The sequence below is a fragment of the Teleopsis dalmanni genome, unplaced genomic scaffold, assembly GCF_002237135.1.
Source record: "Teleopsis dalmanni isolate 2A unplaced genomic scaffold, ASM223713v2 unscaffolded_contig_2692, whole genome shotgun sequence".
NCBI classification, from domain to species: Eukaryota; Metazoa; Arthropoda; class Insecta; order Diptera; family Diopsidae; genus Teleopsis; species Teleopsis dalmanni.
The window spans coordinates 1-6,469 of NW_024034074.1; the positions used below are offsets into that span (position 1 = coordinate 1).

The 6,469-nt window shown below is 29.1% G+C and overlaps 1 non-coding gene and 6 pseudogenes across 1 annotated transcript; all 7 read left to right on the forward strand.

The window, feature by feature from the left end:
* Nucleotides 1–3: 3 nt before the first annotated feature.
* Nucleotides 4–122, forward strand: LOC119664824 (annotated as a pseudogene).
* A 904-nt stretch (nucleotides 123–1,026) lies between these two features.
* Nucleotides 1,027–1,145, forward strand: LOC119664819 (annotated as a pseudogene).
* Nucleotides 1,146–2,048: 903 nt separating this feature from the next.
* Nucleotides 2,049–2,167, forward strand: LOC119664820 (annotated as a pseudogene).
* A 916-nt stretch (nucleotides 2,168–3,083) lies between these two features.
* On the forward strand, nucleotides 3,084–3,202 carry LOC119664823 (annotated as a pseudogene).
* A 947-nt stretch (nucleotides 3,203–4,149) lies between these two features.
* Nucleotides 4,150–4,268, forward strand: LOC119664818. Its single transcript, XR_005251295.1, has one exon. It is a non-coding gene; the product is annotated as a 5S ribosomal RNA (ribosomal RNA).
* A 985-nt stretch (nucleotides 4,269–5,253) lies between these two features.
* On the forward strand, nucleotides 5,254–5,371 carry LOC119664822 (annotated as a pseudogene).
* Nucleotides 5,372–6,241: 870 nt separating this feature from the next.
* On the forward strand, nucleotides 6,242–6,359 carry LOC119664821 (annotated as a pseudogene).
* Nucleotides 6,360–6,469: the final 110 nt, after the last annotated feature.

The following is a 6,469-nucleotide window of genomic DNA, read 5'->3' on the forward strand; positions in this document are numbered from 1 at the left end:
CTTACCAACGATCATACCACGTTGAATACATCGGTTTTCGTCCGCTCACTGAAATTAAGCAGCGTCGGGCGCGGTTAGTACTTAGATGGGGGACCGCTTGGGAACACCGCGTGTTGTTGGCTTCACAACACTTTTTTACTTTTTTACTTTTTTCCTTTTTTTTCCGGTTTTAATTTTTTTTATATTATTTTGTAAATAATAATATTTTTTTTTATACACCTATCTATTATTTATTTATGTAAAACGCAATTATTTAACTAATTTCTGCTGTATACGTGTACTCGCATCATTTTTAATTTTGAATTTTGAATTTTGAATTTTGAAAATCGTAATCGTGTCGTATACGCAATGCACCGTAAGCACAAGTTTTGTTCAGTTCCATATAAAATGTACAATAGGCATGTATGCGAGTGTGAGTGCGAGTGCAAGTGTGAGTACGAGTGCCAGCGTAAATGAAAACCTTAAATGTTAGAAAACTTTTCAAGTAAAATTACTATTTAAGAAGCTTTGCTTATATTCCTTGTCTTCATTGTATAAAATTTAATAAAACAACAATCTATTGATTGCGCCTATTTATTAGCACTAGCACCAGCACTAGCACTAGCACTAGCAGTAGCACTAGCATTCATATGTTAAATTTTTTAATAAAAATATAAGTATATATAATAATTTTATTCTTCCTTAAAGATAAAATTAAAGTTAAAGTTAATATTGAAGTTAATATTACAGGCAATAGTACTACATAATTAAGCATGTAAAATACAAACACGGATATGTTCAATAACAGTTTTAGTTTAATTTCATCTCATATTAACTCACTTAGAGAAGAAGAAAAAAAGAAACTTTTCTATTGATTTAATTTAAATTGAAATGAAAAATAAAATAAAAAGTTTGGAAATAGCTTATAGAGTATTCTATTTTCTATTCTATTTCCCATTCCATAATTAATATAGTTACGTAGAATAGTACGTATAAGATAGAATAAGATTTTAAAATCGTGTAGAGTAGATTTTTTTGAAACACTTCTTCAACGATCATACCACGTTGAATACATCGGTTTTCGTCCGCTCACTGAAATTAAGCAGCGTCGGGCGCGGTTAGTACTTAGATGGGGGACCGCTTGGGAACACCGCGTGTTGTTGGCTTCACAACACTTTTTTACTTTTTTACTTTTTTCCTTTTTTTTCCGGTTTTAATTTTTTTTATATTATTTTGTAAATAATAATATTTTTTTTTATACACCTATCTATTATTTATTTATGTAAAACGCAATTATTTAACTAATTTCTGCTGTATACGTGTACTCGCATCATTTTTAATTTTGAATTTTGAATTTTGAATTTTGAAAATCGTAATCGTGTCGTATACGCAATGCACCGTAAGCACAAGTTTTGTTCAGTTCCATATAAAATGTACAATAGGCATGTATGCGAGTGTGAGTGCGAGTGCAAGTGTGAGTACGAGTGCCAGCGTAAATGAAAACCTTAAATGTTAGAAAACTTTTCAAGTAAAATTACTATTTAAGAAGCTTTGCTTATATTCCTTGTCTTCATTGTATAAAATTTAATAAAACAACAATCTATTGATTGCGCCTATTTATTAGCACTAGCAGTAGCACTAGCATTCATATGTTAAATTTTTTAATAAAAATATAAGTATATATAATAATTTTATTCTTCCTTAAAGATAAAATTAAAGTTAAAGTTAATATTGAAGTTAATATTACAGGCAATAGTACTACATAATTAAGCATGTAAAATACAAACACGGATATGTTCAATAACAGTTTTAGTTTAATTTTTCTATTCTGTTCATATTAACTTCACTAGAGAAGAAGAAAAAAGAAACTTTTCTATTTTATTTTATTTAAATTGAAATGAAAAATAAAATAAAATAGCTTTGGAAATAGCTTTAGAGTATTTTCTATTTTCTATTTTCTATTTTCCATTTTCCATATTATATATAGTACGTAGTAAGTAGTACGTAGTAAGTAGTACGTATAAGAATAAGAATACTCTAGATGTAGATTTTTTAAAACACTTTCTTTGCCAAACGATCATACCACGTTGAATACATCGGTTTTCGTCCGCTCACTGAAATTAAGCAGCGTCGGGCGCGGTTAGTACTTAGATGGGGGACCGCTTGGGAACACCGCGTGTTGTTGGCTTCACAACACTTTTTTACTTTTTTACTTTTTTCCTTTTTTTTCCGGTTTTAATTTTTTTTATATTATTTTGTAAATAATAATATTTTTTTTTATACACCTATCTATTATTTATTTATGTAAAACGCAATTATTTAACTAATTTCTGCTGTATACGTGTACTCGCATCATTTTTAATTTTGAATTTTGAATTTTGAATTTTGAAAATCGTAATCGTGTCGTATACGCAATGCACCGTAAGCACAAGTTTTGTTCAGTTCCATATAAAATGTACAATAGGCATGTATGCGAGTGTGAGTGCGAGTGCAAGTGTGAGTACGAGTGCCAGCGTAAATGAAAACCTTAAATGTTAGAAAACTTTTCAAGTAAAATTACTATTTAAGAAGCTTTGCTTATATTCCTTGTCTTCATTGTATAAAATTTAATAAAACAACAATCTATTGATTGCGCCTATTTATTAGCACTAGCAGTAGCACTAGCATTCATATGTTAAATTTTTTAATAAAAATATAAGTATATATAATAATTTTATTCTTCCTTAAAGATAAAATTAAAGTTAAAGTTAATATTGAAGTTAATATTACAGGCAATAGTACTACATAATTAAGCATGTAAAATACAAACACGGATATGTTCAATAACAGTTTTAGTTTAATTTTTCTATTCTGTTCATATTAACTTCACTAGAGAAGAAGAAAAAAGAAACTTTTCTATTTTATTTTATTTAAATTGAAATGAAAAATAAAATAAAATAGCTTTGGAAATAGCTTTAGAGTATTTTCTATTTTCTATTTTCTATTTTCCATTTTCCATATTATATATAGTACGTAGTAAGTAGTACGTAGTAAGTAGTACGTATAAGAATAAGAATAAGAATAAAATACTGGTAGATGTAGATTTTTTGAAAAAACACTTTCTTGCCAACGATCATACCACGTTGAATACATCGGTTTTCGTCCGCTCACTGAAATTAAGCAGCGTCGGGCGCGGTTAGTACTTAGATGGGGGACCGCTTGGGAACACCGCGTGTTGTTGGCTTCACAACACTTTTTTACTTTTTTACTTTTTTCCTTTTTTTTCCGGTTTTAATTTTTTTTATATTATTTTGTAAATAATAATATTTTTTTTTATACACCTATCTATTATTTATTTATGTAAAACGCAATTATTTAACTAATTTCTGCTGTATACGTGTACTCGCATCATTTTTAATTTTGAATTTTGAATTTTGAATTTTGAAAATCGTAATCGTGTCGTATACGCAATGCACCGTAAGCACAAGTTTTGTTCAGTTCCATATAAAATGTACAATAGGCATGTATGCGAGTGTGAGTGCGAGTGCAAGTGTGAGTACGAGTGCCAGCGTAAATGAAAACCTTAAATGTTAGAAAACTTTTCAAGTAAAATTACTATTTAAGAAGCTTTGCTTATATTCCTTGTCTTCATTGTATAAAATTTAATAAAACAACAATCTATTGATTGCGCCTATTTATTAGCACTAGCACCAGCACTAGCACTAGCACTAGCAGTAGCACTAGCATTCATATGTTAAATTTTTTAATAAAAATATAAGTATATATAATAATTTTATTCTTCCTTAAAGATAAAATTAAAGTTAAAGTTAATATTGAAGTTAATATTACAGGCAATAGTACTACATAATTAAGCATGTAAAATACAAACACGAATATGTTCAATAACAGTTTTAGTTTAATTTTTCTATTCTGTTCATATTAACTTCACTAGAGAAGAAGAAAAAAGAAACTTTTCTATTTTATTTTATTTAAATTGAAATGAAAAATAAAATAAAATAGCTTTGGAAATAGCTTTAGAGTATTTTCTATTTTCTATTTTCTATTTTCCATTTTCCATATTATATATAGTACGTAGTAAGTAGTACGTATAAGAATAAGAATAAGATTAAAATACTGGTAAGAATAAGATTAAAATACTGGTAGATGTAGATTTTTTGAAACGCTTTCTTTGCCAACGACCATACCACGTTGAATACATCGGTTCTCGTCCGATCACCGAAATTAAGCAGCGTCGGGCGCGGTTAGTACTTAGATGGGGGACCGCTTGGGAACACCGCGTGTTGTTGGCTCCACAACACTTTTTTCCTTTTTTTTGCGGTTTTAATTTTTTTTTATTTTATTTTGTTACTAATAATATTTTTCTTTATATCACATATCTATTATTTATTTATATAAAATGCAATTATTTAACTAATTTCTGCTGTATACGTATATTCGCATCATTTTTAATTTTGAAATTGTAATCGTGTCGTATACGAAATGCACGTAAGCTCAAGATTTGTTCAGTTCCATATAAAATGTACAATAGGCATGCATGCGAGTGCGAGTGCAAGTGTGAGTACGAGTGCCAGCGTGAATGAAAACCTTAAATGATAGAAAACTTTTCAAGTAAAATTACTAATTAAGAAGCTTTGCTTATATTCCTTGTCCTTATTGAATAAAATTTAATAAAACAACAATCTATTGATTGCGCCTATTTATTAGCACTAGCACTAGCACTAGCACTAGCACTAGCACTAGCACTAGCACTAGCACTAGCACTAGCACTAGCAATAGCACTAGCACTAGCACTAGCACTAGCACTAGCACTAGCACTAGCACTAGCACTAGCACTAGCACTAGCACTAGCACTAGCACTAGCAGTAGCACTAGCACTAGCACTAGCAGTAGCACTAGCATTCATATGTTAAATTTTTTAATAAAAATATAAGTATGTATAAAATTTTATTCTTCCTTAAAGATTAAGTTAAAGTTAAAGTTAATATTGAAGTTAATATTACAGGCAATAGTACTACATAATTAAGCATGTAAAATACAAACACGGATATGTTCAATAACAGTTTTAGTTTAATTTTCCTATTCTGTTAATATTAACTTCACTAGAGAAGAAGAAAAAAGAAACTTTTCTATTTTATTTTAGCTTTGGAAATTGCTTTAGAGTATTTTCTATTTTCCATTTTTCATATAATATATAGTACGTAGTAAGTAGTACGTATAAGAATAAGAATAAGATTAAAATACTGGTAGATGTAGATTTTTTGAAACACTTTCTTTGCCAGCGACCATACCACGTTGAATACATCGGTTCTCGTCCGATCACCGAAATTAAGCAGCGTCGGGCGCGGTTAGTACTTAGATGGGGACCGCTTGGGAACACCGCGTGTTGTTGGCATCACAACACTTTTTTACTTTTTTCCTTTTTTTTGCGGTTTTAATTTTTTTTTATTTTATTTTGTTACTAATAATATTTTTCTTTATATCACATATCTATTATTTATTTATATAAAATGCAATTATTTAACTAATTTCTGCTGTATACGTATATTCGCATCATTTTTAATTTTGAAATTGTAATCGTGTCGTATACGCAATGCACCGTAAGCACAAGTTTTGTTCAGTTCCATATAAAATGTACAATAGGCATGCATGCGAGTGCGAGTCCAAGTGTGAGTACGAGTGCCAGCGTGAATGAAAACCTTAAATGATAGAAAACTTTTCAAGTAAAATTACTAATTAAGAAGCTTTGCTTATATTCCTTGTCTTTATTGAATAAAATTTAATAAAACAACAATCTATTGATTGCGCCTATTTATTAGCACTAGCACTAGCACTAGCACTAGCACTAGCACTAGCATTCATATGTTAAATTTTTTAATAAAAATATAAGTATATATAATAATTTTATTCTTCCTTAAAGATAAAATTAAAGTTAAAGTTAATATTGAAGTTAATATTACAGGCAATAGTACTACTAATTAAGCATGTAAAATCAAACACCGGATTATGTTCAATAACAGTTTTAGTTTAATTTTCCTATTCTGTTCTATTAACTTCACTAGAGAAGAAGAAAAAAGAAACTTTTCTATTTTATTTTATTTAAATTGAAATGAAAAATAAAATAAAATAGCTTTAGAGTATTTTCTATTTTCCATTTTCCATTTTCCATATTATATATAGTACGTAGTAAGTAGTACGTATAAGAATAAGAATAAGAATAAGATTAAAATACTGGTAGATGTAGATTTTTTGAAACACTTTCTTCGCCAGCGACCATACCACGTTGAATACATCGGTTCTCGTCCGATCACCGAAATTAAGCAGCGTCGGGCGCGGTTAGTACTTAGATGGGGACCGCTTGGGAACACCGCGTGTTGTTGGCTCCACAACACTTTTTTACTTTTTTCCTTTTTTTTGCGGTTTTAATTTTTTTTTATTTTATTTTGTTACTAATAATATTTTTCTTTATATCACATATCTATTATTTATTTAT